This window comes from Adelges cooleyi, unplaced genomic scaffold (genome assembly GCF_023614345.1).
Source record: "Adelges cooleyi isolate 19-005CV unplaced genomic scaffold, UGA_ACOO_1.1 ACOO_flye_CR_arks_rails_tigmint_CR_PRNA_266, whole genome shotgun sequence".
NCBI classification, from domain to species: Eukaryota; Metazoa; Arthropoda; class Insecta; order Hemiptera; family Adelgidae; genus Adelges; species Adelges cooleyi.
Genome location: NW_026095933.1, coordinates 2987 through 18329, shown reverse-complemented (window position 1 = coordinate 18329; position 15343 = coordinate 2987). Strand labels below are relative to the sequence as shown.

The window sequence follows — 15343 nt, the reverse complement described above, 5'->3', positions numbered from 1 at the left end:
ATTATAACTAACTAACTAATTTCCCCTAGAAGAGTTAGATACCTTTTAGCTTCAATGCAGAGCAGCGAAGGTATTGGTTTTACTCAAATGTGTTTTTTTTTTTATTTGTATACACTGTAACTTTTTTAATACTGGATCAATTCTTTCGAGTAGCAACTCTATAAATCACAAATTTCATCTTGTTGGTACTTTGAGGGGGGGGGAGGAGGATAAAAGTTGAAAAAGTTTACTTCTTCACAGTCGAAATTTGAAAAAAACAAAAATAAAACCGTATGAGTTTTTAAGTTAGAACTTTTACTGGCTATAATTTCGAGAAAAAAAGCCGGATCGAGTTGAAATTTATTAAGAATATTTATTTGGTATGCCCGTGGTATTTGGTAGAACTCATATGTGTTCATAACATATTAAACGGAAAACAAATTCGGCACTACAGTTTATTTTATAATTGCCGGAAAGCTGTGTTTTCGCAAATTGCGTATATTTTAACAAAAACACCTAAAATCTTGAAAAGTTGTGTTTTTTTTTGTCCCATTTATTTTGTAATTGTAGGCAAGTCGATAAAATGGCAAAACATTGTACGGATTTATCGAATTGTATTTTTTAGATTTTTTTATATGCTTACAGACTAACATAAAATAATACTTCATAAGTTTACCGATTTCACTAAAGAGGCGTATTGTTCAAGGGCTAAGTGCACAGTTGTTTTAATACATTGAATTATTTTTTAATGGATTTTTAGGTAGGTATATTTCTACATTAAAAATGTTATTGTAAAAATTCAAAGCAGCAGTAAAAACAAATAGTTGGAATAAACTAGATAATAAAATACAAGACGTTTTCTTATTCGGTGAACATTATTTTATTGGTAGATAGGTACACATAATGTAATTTATATGATAAAGTAACAAAATGCTTTATTCGGAATATCATATTGTTATTGGAAAAAACACTATAGTTTCAAACACAATAATAATTATTGTGTTTATTTTGATGAACAAAAATTAAAATTTACTAAAACAAATAACGAATCCAAAAAACACCGTTAAACGCAAATACTACCTACAAAAGCTCTGCATGCGAACTACAAGAAAAAATATGTTTTAAAATGTTTTATTTCAATTGACCTAGTTTAAAAAAAATACCATAATAATAAAAATACAAAACAAAATAAAGTACATAATATTTACAAAAATTACCACATTATAAAAAAATAAAGGATTTTTATATATTTCCTATTTGTTGATTGATTTATGATTATTGATACAAATCACAATCACAATGTGGGGACCGTTCAAGACAATATTGTAAAAAATTATAGACAGACGATCAACCCTAATCGCTTATTAGCTCAAGTGTGTTTCTTTGAAAGTAATTTTATCTATACATACAAAACGACCCTAATAATTGTAATCGCATTTTACATATTTTATACTTTTATTCAAACCTATGTAATTGTACATGAGTATCCTACAATTTTATTAGTTAAATATTAAAACATGTTATTATTTGAACAATACACGCGCACAATATTTTCAACTATAAGGTCTTAAACTTACAAAAAAATGTCATCACCTGTGATGGGGAGAAGAGGGTAAGGAAAATGTATTATTACTCATGTTATTCGATGCAAAACTTAAATCAATAAGATGCTAAAACAATAAAAAAACATCATTCTGCTAAACGTATTCAACAAACAATGAGCATACACAATAACAACACAAAAACCATTTAAATATGTACACTACCTTCGCCTATAAAATAAGACAAACATAACTCTTCATAACCAGTAAGCAGTAAACGTACTGTTGCACTAGTTTAGTATTCTACATTCTTGGTGTTTAATGATAGTAGCTACTTCAATAAAATGCATTTTAAAAGTATAATTTGTATTGTAGCCACCGTATTATTCATAATGATGTCGAGCGTATCAGCTCCAGAAGGTATAAAATATATATATATATACAGGGTGATCCAACTAACGTAAGACACTCATTTTCTCGGAAAATATGAATATTTTGAGAATTTTTTTTTTTCTAAACTTTTAGGTACATATTTTACTACATTTTTTAATATTTAGAATTTTTTTATTTTCAACCCTTATACGTTATAAAACTACGAAACTCGTTTTTTCAAATGGAAACATATGTTTTTAATTCCATAAGTATGTAGACAATTTTTTTTAAAAATTGTTAGCGTTTGAATTTTCAATTTTCAACTATCTGTTCGTTTTCTGTGACTTAGTAAAGATTTGAAATTAAAATCAATATTTGTTCGGTTTTTCAGCAGTAGCACTTTTATTTGCCAGTAAATAATGATAATATTGGACCCCATCGATAATACTGTCACCGATAATGAGACATAAATAACTCTGGCTCTAATTTTTTTTTATTATTATATGGACAATCGATTCTTAATCTACCTGTTTGGAAACAAATATACCTTACATAACCGTCATCCGTTCACATGTATTATCAGTAGACTGCGATGTGGACGATTTTGCCTTAAACCACTTTTACGGTATGATTATAATATAGCGTTAATATTATTATCACAGTATCATTATACTATGGTATGAGTAAAACTTAAATTGTCAAACGACAAACAACGTGTACTCGTGATTTGTGAACAGTTTTTTTTATATATAAAGAAGAAACTAGTATTGTGTTTTAAAATGTCTAATTGTGGTTAGTGACATACATTTTACAATTTATTTTGAAACTATAATGAATGTAATGATTTCATAAATATAATTAGTTCTCATTAGTAATAGTGAAATTTGTATTTAAGACTTGAAAAACTCAACATAACAACCAAGTTATACAATATACCTACTGATTTATTTAATACTATACGTAATATATTATTATTATATGGCCAATTAACAGTTGTTAATTATAGTTTAACTGGAATAAATGTTGATGACTAACCGCAGGAAAGCTGTAAGTACAATATATTAAATACTAAAATTTTAATTTATAAAATTTTAATTTGTATTTTTTAGCAGGACATTTTTTAAGAAGATTACTGGAAAGATAATGATGTGTTGAAACCTTAATGTACAATTTGTCACTGATTACAATAGTCAGTATTGGTTTATCAAGCTACATATCAATATGTCATTTATGATTATTCAGTTACTAGTTAGGTATGTTTCGAATATCAATATGCACTAGAGTCTAGATGTGCAATATTTTAGTATTGAAAAACTGTATATTGTGAATAATAGATATTACACTATTACTATTAGTAAATTGTTACTTTGTATATTTTCAGTTGTGTCAACGTCTTCATTTTGAAGTCGTCTTTTGTAGATATAACCCAAAAATGTACAAAATAAAAATAATATTGTTTTAGATTAGGCATTTTATAGAAATTAGGAGATATAAGTTAATAATTATTAAATTATTTTTTTCAGATGAAGAAAATATTGCTTTCTACTTGGAATCTTAGAAGAATAAAATATTAGCATTTAACACAACCATACTCAACCAGCGGCCCCTGGGCTGCATACAGCCCGCCGATTATTTTTATGTGGCCCAAAAAGAACTCATTATAAATATTTAAAAGCTATAAAAAAAAAAAAATATTAATATAAAATATAAGAAAACAATTATATTTTCAAGATGTGTAACGTTCAAGATTGCAATAAGGATGTTAAATTTTAACATCATAATTATTTGTCTCAAATAATAACTTGTATAAGCATTTTTATTAGTACCATTTAATGTTAAAAATATTAGTTTCTTTTAGTCAAGTCACTCTATAATTATAGTTGACTATTCATTTTTTTAATGTGGCTTAACAAATGAAAAAAGTTAGATTTTATGTTATGTAGTAGCTTTTGTTTTCTAGTTTCTTACATGAATGAAATCATCTTTAAAAAAAATGTAGCAATATTTTTTTTTATCAATGAAGCAAATGTATTCATATTTGGTTAATATTTGTATTTATGGTAGATCTAATGTCAGATTTTATTTAATTTAAAATTTTGTAATCTAACCCATATTTTGCATTTCTAATGCATAACGGATATTTGATTATGGAGTATAAAATTAATTAAACTTGGTGTTTGACTATCATCCATACATTTTATACCAAATATTTTCTTCAAAATATTAATGATTGACAAGTAAATGCGTATAGGTTATAACATGTTAACAATAAATCAAACTTTTTCATTTGATGATTTAATCAAGTCAGTAAATGTACATAAAATAAAATAAAGTAGTTGTATTGATTTGAAAATTCAACTGTTGTTCACTTGTGCTCTTTTAATTATTATTAAACTAATGTAAATATTTTTTTTATCAATATTCATTTTTTTGTAGAATATACTTTTAGTAATAATTACAATTTTAAATAGAATACTTTATTATATACAGGGTGTCCTACAAAGATCTGACAAACGAAATATATTTTATTATTATTATTATTACGCTATAGTGTAATCGGTGTTCGATACTGATAAACCTACTTCCCATAATATGTCAAATATCAAAAATATATTTACAAAATGTTTACTATTACTAGTAGAAATAAGTTTTTGCTTATGAAATCATTATGTTTATTAGTTTTCATCGTACATTGTAGAGCAATATAAAATGTAGTCACAATTAGAGAATATATAAACACAATTGACTCTACTTAAATAGTTAAATGTATTAACAAAAAAAACGGCATAGGAGTATAGGACGTTTCCGGGTTCTGAATACACAATGCAAGTCACGTTGCCGGCAGCCGGTTGCACGCACTTTTTTTGGGCTTGATAATATATCATAATCATACCGTGATAATATGGGTAGGTAAGGTTGGAAAAAATTTCGTCGTAAGTGTTGTCTACTGATAAGATATGTGAACAATTGACCAGACATGTATATGGTATCGCGGTTTCTGACAGTAGGTAAAGAACCGCATCTCCATATATTATAAAAAAAAAAAGTAAGGAGTATTACTATTATCTGATTATCGGTTTTATCGACGGACGACGGGGCGAGGTCGATAATATTATTTAATAGTATTTAATATGCTACCTGTTTTGAAATCCCAAAGAAATATGGATCAAAATTTCAAATCTTTACAACGTAATAACTACAAAACCGATTGATGAAAATTAGAAATTCAAACGCTAAAACTTTTTTAAAAATGTTGTCTACAGATTTATGAAATTAAAAACATACGTTCCCATTTAAAAAACCAAATGTGATACTTGTTTTACAAATAAGGGTTGAAGATAAAAATATTCTAAATATTGAAAAATGTAGTAAAATATGTACCTAAAAGTTTAGAAAAAAAAAAATTCTCAAAATATTTATATTTTCCGATAAAATGAGTGTCTTACGTTAGTTGGATCACCCTGTATATAAATAAATAGTTATAGTTGCTTACTTAAGAGTTACGTCGTTTAAAGGTACGGCCGCCAGTTTAGCCCCTCGCGTGGTACATATAAATTCCTAAAGGGGACTTTGGGTTTTATTCAAGCGTAGACACGGGTTAGCTTCCCATTCTCGAGCCGAGACGCGCTTATTTAATCCTATCGGCGACCGTTCAGTCTAGTTTAGCTAACTAGGCGAGTAGGCTGGTTACAGTATCTTCGGCCAACAAAATTATGTCAAATATTTCGAATACTGTAGTCGTTTTTAACCGTTTTTCGACTTTTTTACGAATTTTACGGTTTTTTTATACCTTATTTCATTTTGTTTTCTAAGCGTTTTTATGGAGATCCCGGTTTGAAACTATGTACACATTATGTAAAATTTTCTAAGCTTTCCGACGAAAATATTATAATAATTTTCAATTTTCGGGCAATACAAAAATTATAACTTTTTATATAATAAACACAATTGTAATGACTTTCGGTAAGGCGAAAAAAAAATGAATATTTTTTTCAGCGAGCTGACATTATTTTACATAAAAATCTGATTTGTATAAACTTTTACTTGATGGCGGAAGATACTATAAAAAAATATTTTAAAAAAAGTGTCAGAAAAAAACTAAAAATACTTTAATAACCAAGACCACAATAATACAAAAAAATTAGAGAACATTCTTTATTTCTAATACCTAAGTATTTGACCAAGCATTGGTTTTTAAAAAAATGTCAACAAAAAACAATAAGCTATATGTTGCATTGGAATAAATACAATATTTAAGTAATTTTTTTCGATATTTCAGCTCATCCTGATGCTTCCCCCCCACGTAAGTTTTCGAGACTGCTATAATTTATATAAATTTCAAAAGTGAAATTAAATATACATTTTTATTTTTCGTTTTTCAAATGACTGTAAGTGGGTTGATGATAGTATAATCCAATTTGCTTATCCTTTTTTGTGCTTTGCAAAGATGTTTTTAAATTATTTTCAATTAAGCTGAAAATGTGTATAAAATGCTACTAATGCCTTACATTGTTGATAGTAAAAATAAGTTTATCATGTTCATAAGCATATTATTTATAAAATTTTAAGTCTAGTTAAAAAATTGTTTAAAAATTATAATTTGTAGCTAGCAAATTTAAACGCTTTAGCTAAACAACTAAAATTGTTTTTACTGGTAAAGTTATTGAAAATTAAAAATTTAATCGGAAAACCCAGTATTTAAGTTTTTTTTTTGTGTTTCAGGACCACCACAACCACCACGACCACCACCACCTCCACCAATTGAAATACCACCAAGAGATCCGAATAGTAAGTTTTCGAGACTTAAATAAAACTCACATAGGTTATAAAACAATAATTCAATATGCAATTTTATCATTCGTTTTTCAAATGACTGGATGATAATATAAGTTATTGTGCTTTACAAAGATACAAACCGTTTTTAAATGATTTTTAATAAAGCTGAAAATGTTTAATTATTATATTTGAATTTTTTTATAAACGATTATTTTATACATTATAGTTGTAGATATTTAAAATGTCAATTATTTCGAAATTAAAACAATGGATACTAGTAAATCCTAAGATTTTATTTAAAATGGAAACATCTTGTAAATTCATGTGTAAGCTAATTATAAATAAACGATTTTTTTACACAATATTTTAATCTTTTTAGATTGAGACTAACGGCAGTTAAATTTACCAATAAAGATGAAGTATCCAAGATCAGTGTCACATTCTGAACATACATATGCTTACTAATATGGGTACATTGTAAAATGTTCATCTTTGTTTATCATAATTGTTTCATCCTTCAGATTTTTCTATTATCTATGTATTCCAAATAACATAAATACAAATAACATATAGGTAACAACCTATCATATAAATTATATAATGTATGTTATATACCAGCTGTCTACCAATAAAAATAATATTCACTAAATAAATAAATTTGTATTTAATTATCTAATCTATTCTAGCTATTTGGTTTTACTAATTAGTATAATTTTAGATAATAATATACTAAAAATATTATCATTGAATATATGATATTATCATTACTCAATTAAGTAATTATCATTACACAATGATAGTTTACAAAAAGTTAAATTATGTTTTCTTCGTAACGCTATTATAGTTGATAGTAACATACAGGGTCATTCATTTTTTGGTAAGACAATCATTTTCTCGGAATATATTAATATTTTGAACAATATTTTGAGGTACAGATTGTACTATACTCTTTAATAATTTGAACATTTTTATCACTAATTCATATAGTCCAAAGTGGGAGATTTTTGGTTTTTAAAATAATAACATATATTTTTTACTATATACATTTGTAGACAAAAAATTTAAAAATACGTCAGTGTTTAAATTTTTATTTTCATATATCCGTTCATTAGCTATGACTTTTTACAAGGATTGGTGATAACAATGTTTAAAATATTGAAAAATGTAATACAATGTTTACCAAAAATTCTTGAAAAAAAATATTGTTCAAAATATTAATATTGATGTAAATGGATAGGCCGGATAAAAAGAAGGTGTTTTGCAAAAAAAAGAATAACCATTATGTTTTATGAACTAATTTAAACTGTAGATTTTTATTATTAAACTTATATTATTAACTACGGATTACATTTTTAAAATATAACTTAACTTTAAAGAGTTTCTGTTACTATATGAGGTTTTGTTATGATGTACCACTGAATTTCGACTGACTAACTAGGCGATTTGCTCGTGTCAACCGACGGGCCCAGGACACCCGACACCATAGGTTTCGATATAACCACGATGACACTTGCAATCGCATATTAATACTAATACCAATACAATGCTACATAGAGCATTCCAAACTATTATGAAATATGCTACACTACAATATGCTCCGAGAAAATGAGTGTCTTACCCAAAATGAATCACCCTGTATAAAGTATGTCACCATTTACAAGCCTTCGTACGATGTTTTTAAGTATGTATGTTTAGTTAAACTATTATCATCTACAGAATTGCCAAGATCAGATAAAGAAACAAAAGAACACAGTTAAACGCATATACTACCTACAAAAGCTGTTGTAAAGCTATTTTATTCAATTTTATCACTTTTATTTATAATAATTCCTGTAGACCTGTGACCTCTTCGTCCTCTCTTTGCTTTTATTCCATTATGCCTATACTCTACTGCACTAGTAGATGTATCTTCGTCAAAACCCAACGTGAACTTTACACGCAAGCTGAGACTAGATGAGGACTAAACGTCATAACCATTCAGAAACAAATCGATCAAGTTATAAAAGAGATATTCAATGCTGTCGGTTCAAAGAGAATTTTGGCAAGGCAAATACGTGGACTCATAAATGACGTAGGTCGTGTCTCTAAAGTATTGTTTGGGACTTGCTCAGATGAAGATGCAGAATTCTTGTACACTAAGTCTGCGGAACTCAGTCGTTCTACTAGCGAAACATTACATCTCCTCGAGACTCAAACTCGAATTGTACGTGCTTCGTTTGGTGACTTGGATGTTACTCTATCTTCCTTAAACAAGGAGCGCCGTGGTACGGAATCCAATATCCGACAATTGTAAAAGACTCCCGAGAAAGACTCAGCAAGACTATCAGAAATCGATGCACGTGAAATGCTGGTAGAACAAGTTGCCGTCATCAATCTACAGTTTACGCGAATCGTATTCTAAGTTCAGAGATTGTTGCAACTATTAAACCCCGCCATAAATGGACACATTCATCCAACTCTTTTATCGCATAGAAAATATTTAACACAATTCCGAGAAATTCAAATCCGACTACCTATTGGTTCAAATTTACCGTTCCGACTAGAGGAGTTCTCTATAAGCAAATTAATTCATATTTCTACCATCTCAGTAGTCATGGTAGACGACACGTTTATTTTCATCCAATGTATCCCTTTAATCGACTATAATGATTTTTCAACTTTAAAAGTTATTCCACTTCCTATGCACGAACAAGATGGTATATACTCTTTAATAACTCCCTCTGTCTCGGTAATAGCTCTTAGCAAAAATCATGAATATTTTATACAGTTAACGGGAACCCAACTCGAAAATTGTAAAGTCCTAGACTCTTCATTTTGTTGCCCTGATAATCAGTTATTGTATACAGCTACTAATACCCTTTGCAGTCTTCAATCCTTAATAGGACGACTAATTATACCAATTCTTTGTAATATCCACTATATAACCATAAAATCCGCTATGTTCAATCGTTTGTCCAAAACTAACACTTGGTTGTATTTGGCCAAAAATGAAAGCGTAACCATAAAATGTAATAATGATGAACCCCGTATTATAAGATTAGATGGCACAGGACAGGTAACACTTAATCAAACATGTAATTTGTATGCAAATCGAATCATTCTCATACCTTCTCAAACCATAACTAAAAATGCAAGTCAAGATCTGTACCTACCGATAGGAGTTAGTTATATTAAAAATAACACTCAATCCTTGGACGAACAAGATATTTTAAAGACTTACAAATTTCCCGATCCTCTGAATGATAAATATCTCATAGAAATCGAAAAACATTCTAAATCGTTGAAAGAAATCGAAAGTGAAGCCAATCATTTACAGAATTTTAAATCGATACAAATAAACCATTCTATTCTCACGTTAACAAATGTAACTCTTTCTACTATATTACTCACTCTATGTATTACTTTACACTGTTTTGCCAAGTACAAAAAGCGTAAACCTGTTGTGTACCAACCCCGAGACGTAGTCGCGGAATCGTCAATTTAGTTAGAAATTAAGATACCCAAAAATGTATTTAATATTATGTACCCCTTAGGTTTAATTATAGTAAGTAATATAATTAGATATAAGATAATAAGCACGGAATGGCGGTATTGTAATCCGTGCCCCCGTAATTTAAGAAAATTGTAATTATTTATTTTGACAGGGACTGTTCAATCTTATGTGGGGAGGGATGCAGTGTAGCATATTTCATAATAGTTTGGAATGCTCTTTGTAGCATTATATTGGTATTATTGTTAATATACGATTGCAAGTGTCATCGTGGTTATGTCGAAACCATTGGTGTCGGGTGTCCTGGGCCCGTCGGTTGACACGAGCAAATCGCCTAGTTAGGCATTTGGAATTCGGTAGTACATTATAGCAGAACCTCTTATAGTTAAGTTTTATGTTAAAATTGTGATCCATATTCAATAGTATAAGTTTAATAATAAAAATCTACAGTTTATTTTAGTTCATAAAACATATTGGTTATTCTTTCTTTTTCAAAAACACCTTCTTTTTTCCCGGCCTATCCATTTACATCAGTAGTTGTTATATTTTAGTATTCAATTTACACATGCGTAGAGTTATTAATGCCCTGTTTTATGTTGTTTTTCCGTCTGTACATTGAACACCTATTGACTGAGTCCTTAGTTACAACACAAAATAAACAGAAGGGAATCTTAGAGCCATTAAAAAAAAAACGGCCAGACATATTGAGAAATGGACAGTGACGCCAGAGCGCAGATATTTTCTTGTTTTTAATTTTTCTGCAACTTATGGCAACACTGTTCACTTATTAAATGTCGTACGCCAATAACAATGTCTTCGCCATTTCCCGCATTTGTCCAGTGAACAGTTTAGCCAGAATGAACGAAAAATGAGAATTTCACTACACCTATCAGCACTGCCCATTTCTGGATTATATTCAAGATGTCGGACATGATTTTATCTCGTCCCATAGAGCCCGTGTAAAAATCCTTCCTGTTTGTTCTGTGGTTTCAATACATTTAGAAGATAAAATTAAAAAATTATGTATAACTCCGATTAGATCTGGTTAAAGATTTGAACTAAATCGTATATAAAACCACATTTCTTAACCGATAAAAACAGGTGCTATTATAACAAATATGAGCGCAGTCATAGGTGCAATGTTTCAAATGTAAATAACAAAGTATACAACTACCATTACACCATAACATAATAAACATTATATTCAGTTTACATATATTTTTAGTGTAGTTAATGGTTCTATGGTTCTATGGTTCTATGGTACTAGTTCTATGGTTGTACGAAAAATAAAATATTATAATTTAAAAAAAAATTATTTTTTTATTTAAGGGGAATAAAAAGCGTTAAATTGTAAGCACATAAAGTCTAGGATCTCTTTGCACAAAAATAAGGACAACATGTTTTTGCACTAAATGGTTTCAACAACAGAAGTTTCAAATCCACATTTTTACTATATTTTTAAAAAGAATTTTGTACAAGATCAATTTCAGGAACATATTTGTGGTGGGAGGGCAACTAAAACGAATCGTGAACAAAAACTAGTCGTCCATATCAGAATGTAGTAATGTTTTATCTAATAAGTTGTTTAATACATTCTGCAATCGTATCTTGTAGTTCGGTACTCTTGGCATTATAGCAAAAATATATATCTGCAACTAAATGTTTACAACAACAGAAATTTAAACTACGTCAGAGTAATGTAAATAAGTAAACATATAGAACAAAACAATTCTGCTTGAAGTTAAAAAATGTACACAGGCAACTCAACATAATACGTTTAGTTTTTCTGTTTCGGTCGATATAAAATCAAGCATTGTAAGTACGCCTTTAATATATTTTTATTAGAATTTATTAGTTTTTGTATTTTTCAAAATCAAGAATTCAACAGCAAACACATACGATTTTATTTAAAAGTTGTCTAATTAAATTACACTGAAAGTAAATTTATTTTTGTAGTGACATATAAGTATAAAACCATCAAACGCTTTGGTGCAACAACGTAGATATTATTGTCAAAAGCTAGTATAATAGTTGAGTTAAAAGCTGGTACAAATTTGGGTTTTTCTGTATAATAAAAAACGAGTATCCACACTACAACTGGATACATAGGCACATGGATATGTCTTTAGTATAAGAGCCTGGAACTTTTTGGCACTTTCTTTATCTATAATCTCTAATCTCTTACCTCATTTCTTTTATATTTTATCTCGAACCAATAATGTCTAATCTAGTATCTCTAATACAGTATCTATTTTATCTCTTATCTATTTGCTCTAATCTAGCATCTCTAAAACATTATCATTATTAGCATCTCTAATTTATTATCTCTAATCCATTATCTCTAATTTTATTTTTAATATATTATCTCTAATCTCTTTTCTCTAATCTAGTTTCTCTAATATCTTATCTCTATTGTTATTTTTAATCTCCCCCTTCGTTCCCCCGCCGCCGCCGCCAAGTGTGACATCCAGCGTTACGATTCGAAAAAATGTTTAGGTCATACCCCAGCGATAAAACATTTACATGTTAAAATGTTTGACTACAGATTTTGAGGAAATTGTATATGTTACAGCCCCATTATTTTCATACTTAAGCCCCTAAAACTTTGTTTAAAAAAGCGAAAGAAAGAAAAAATATCTACCCCTTCTAGGAGAAAGGATGTACGATAATTATGTAGGTTGTCAACGTTTGCGGTAGTACTATGTCTTAAGGATATTCTATACAAATTTGAAACTAATTGGACTATAATGAAAAAAGATATGAAGCCCCGTAACTTTAAGTCAAAAATGTACATAGACACTTCGATGCGAATTAGTGGGTAGTATGTATGAATCACACATACCAACCTAAATACTGACTACGGTCAAAGTGTAATTTTTCCATATTTTTGGGGGGTTTCTTAATAAAATGTTATAGTCCCATTATAGATCTACCTTTGGTCTAATTTTCATGTACAAACACCTTAATTTTTGCATGAAAAAGTGAAAGAAAGAAAAATATTCCATACAAATTTGGAACTAATTGGACTATTTATAAAAAAGATATAAACCGGTACGATTTCTGATCTTAAGAGTTGCTAAAGTCGCGCATGTAGTGTCGACAATGAAACATCGTAATATACGATTACATTCCGTTTTCTCAAGTATAAAATTAAGTTCTATACTATTTTTTTTATTTCAAAAACGTCCTGGTATCAAAAAGTACCAGTTATCCATTGAGCTATTCACCATATCTCTCTGAGGATCCAGAGCTACTCCATCTGCATTTTGGTAATAATTTTAATTATCTAAATTCTATTATCTACGGCGGCCCGCTTCGGACGGCCCGCAAATTGCCGATATCGCTCGCGATAAGCTCACACCGTCATGTCGTTCACATCGAATACCGATAAATCAAAAACTGTCTCACCACTAATAATACAAAAGTCACGCATACAGAGCGTGCCAAATCAACCATTAATCTCTCCAGCTAATTTTTCCCCCAATGACGGCTTTACCACACCAAAAAGTTCTAAACGACTCCCTTCTCCAGCCCACTCACCAAATAATACACAACACAAAAAACATACAACATACGTTTCACAAAATCGTTTCTCACTTTTTGCCGCAAACGATACCGAGGAACCTGTACTTCAAGCCGACAATATGGATATTGTTACAGAGCACACTGAGTCTCCCACCATTGAAACCAAACCTCCTCCTCCAATTTTTATCCGTGTTGTCAATGACTTCAATTCATTTTGCTCAGAAATTAAAGAAGTCACCAAAGGTGAACAGTTCTCTTGTAAAAGCACAACCAATGGTTTGAAACTCTCTACCAGCTCAGCTGATTCCTACCGTTCGGTTATTAAATTTCTTCTATCAAATAAAGCAGATTTCCATACTTACCAGCTAAAAAAAGATAGACCGTTCAGAGTGGTAATCAGAAACCTCCATCACACAACATCACCCGAAGAAATTAAAAAAGAATTATTATCCCTTGGTCATACTCCAAGAAACATAACAAATGTTATTCAACGGTCTACAAAGCTTCCACTTCCACTTTTCTTTGTCGATTTGGAGCCTGCCCTCAATAATAAAGATATCTTTAAAATTGAGTTTTTACACTACACAAAAATTAAAATCGAAGAGCCACGCTTAAACCATCAAACAATTCAATGTCTTCGCTGTCAAGGTTTTGGTCATACCAAATCCTATTGTAATCACCCTCCTAAATGTGTTCGTTGCGGAGACAGCCATCTTTCATCGACCTGCCAAAAATCTTCAAGCCTCCCTGCCAAATGTGCCCTTTGTGGAGGTGATCATCCTGCAAACTACAGAGGTTGTCCAATCCATAAAGAACACCAATCCAATCAACACCTCAAAAAAAACTACCAAGGTCGTATTAACAATGTCCACCCAAATAATAATGTAAAGCCCAACACTGTAAGCACTACTTCAAATCAAATTATCCCCCTCTCTAAATCATATTCTCATGCCGTTGATAAAAATTCCAACAGCCAATTTAATCAAACTAATATTCCTTTCGCCGTTGACTCAGACCCATTGACATTAAAACTCTCCTCCTTTCTTGACGATTTTAAATCCCTAATTAATCCCTTAATTTCCCTCCTAACAACCGTCATCAATAAACTTCTTATTTCCAACAATGATAAATAGTAACACTAATAATCATCACCCAATAAAAATCCTTCTTTGGAACTCTAATGGTCTTATAAACCAAAAAACCGAATTACAAGCTTTTCTTATAAATACTCCTATAGATGTCCTATTAGTAAGCGAAGCCCACTTGACATCAAATTCCTTCTTTAAAATTCCCGGTTATATAACTTACCATTGCGACCATCCTGATGGCACAGCTCACGCGGGCTCTGCGCTACTAATTAAATCAAATATTAAACATTCAACTCTTCCTCCCTACCAAAGCAATATCATCCAAGCCACGAATATTACCTTAATTCTAAATAACATTCCTACTACCATTTCCTCAGTTTACTGTCCACCCCCAAAGAGAAACCGTCCTAACATAAAAACATCTGATTTTGAACAGTACTTTCTTTCTCTAGGTAACAATTATATTGCTGGTGGTGACTTTAATTCTAAACACCACGCTTGGGGCTCTAGAATCGTCAACACCAGAGGGCGCTCATTAATTAATTTTACAACAACAAAAAATCTAAAAATAA

At 29.9% G+C, this 15343-nt stretch overlaps 1 long non-coding RNA gene across 2 annotated transcripts; it reads left to right on the top strand.

The window, feature by feature from the left end:
- Window positions 1–2781: 2781 nt before the first annotated feature.
- On the top strand, window positions 2782–3577 carry LOC126837648 (uncharacterized). 2 transcript variants are annotated; one of them, XR_007685599.1, is made up of 3 exons: window positions 2782–2939; window positions 3005–3145; window positions 3416–3577. It is a non-coding gene; the product is annotated as an uncharacterized LOC126837648 (long non-coding RNA). The 2 variants fall into 2 exon arrangements; XR_007685598.1 differs by having other exon boundaries at window positions 3002–3145.
- The last annotated feature ends 11766 nt before the right edge of the window (window positions 3578–15343 follow it).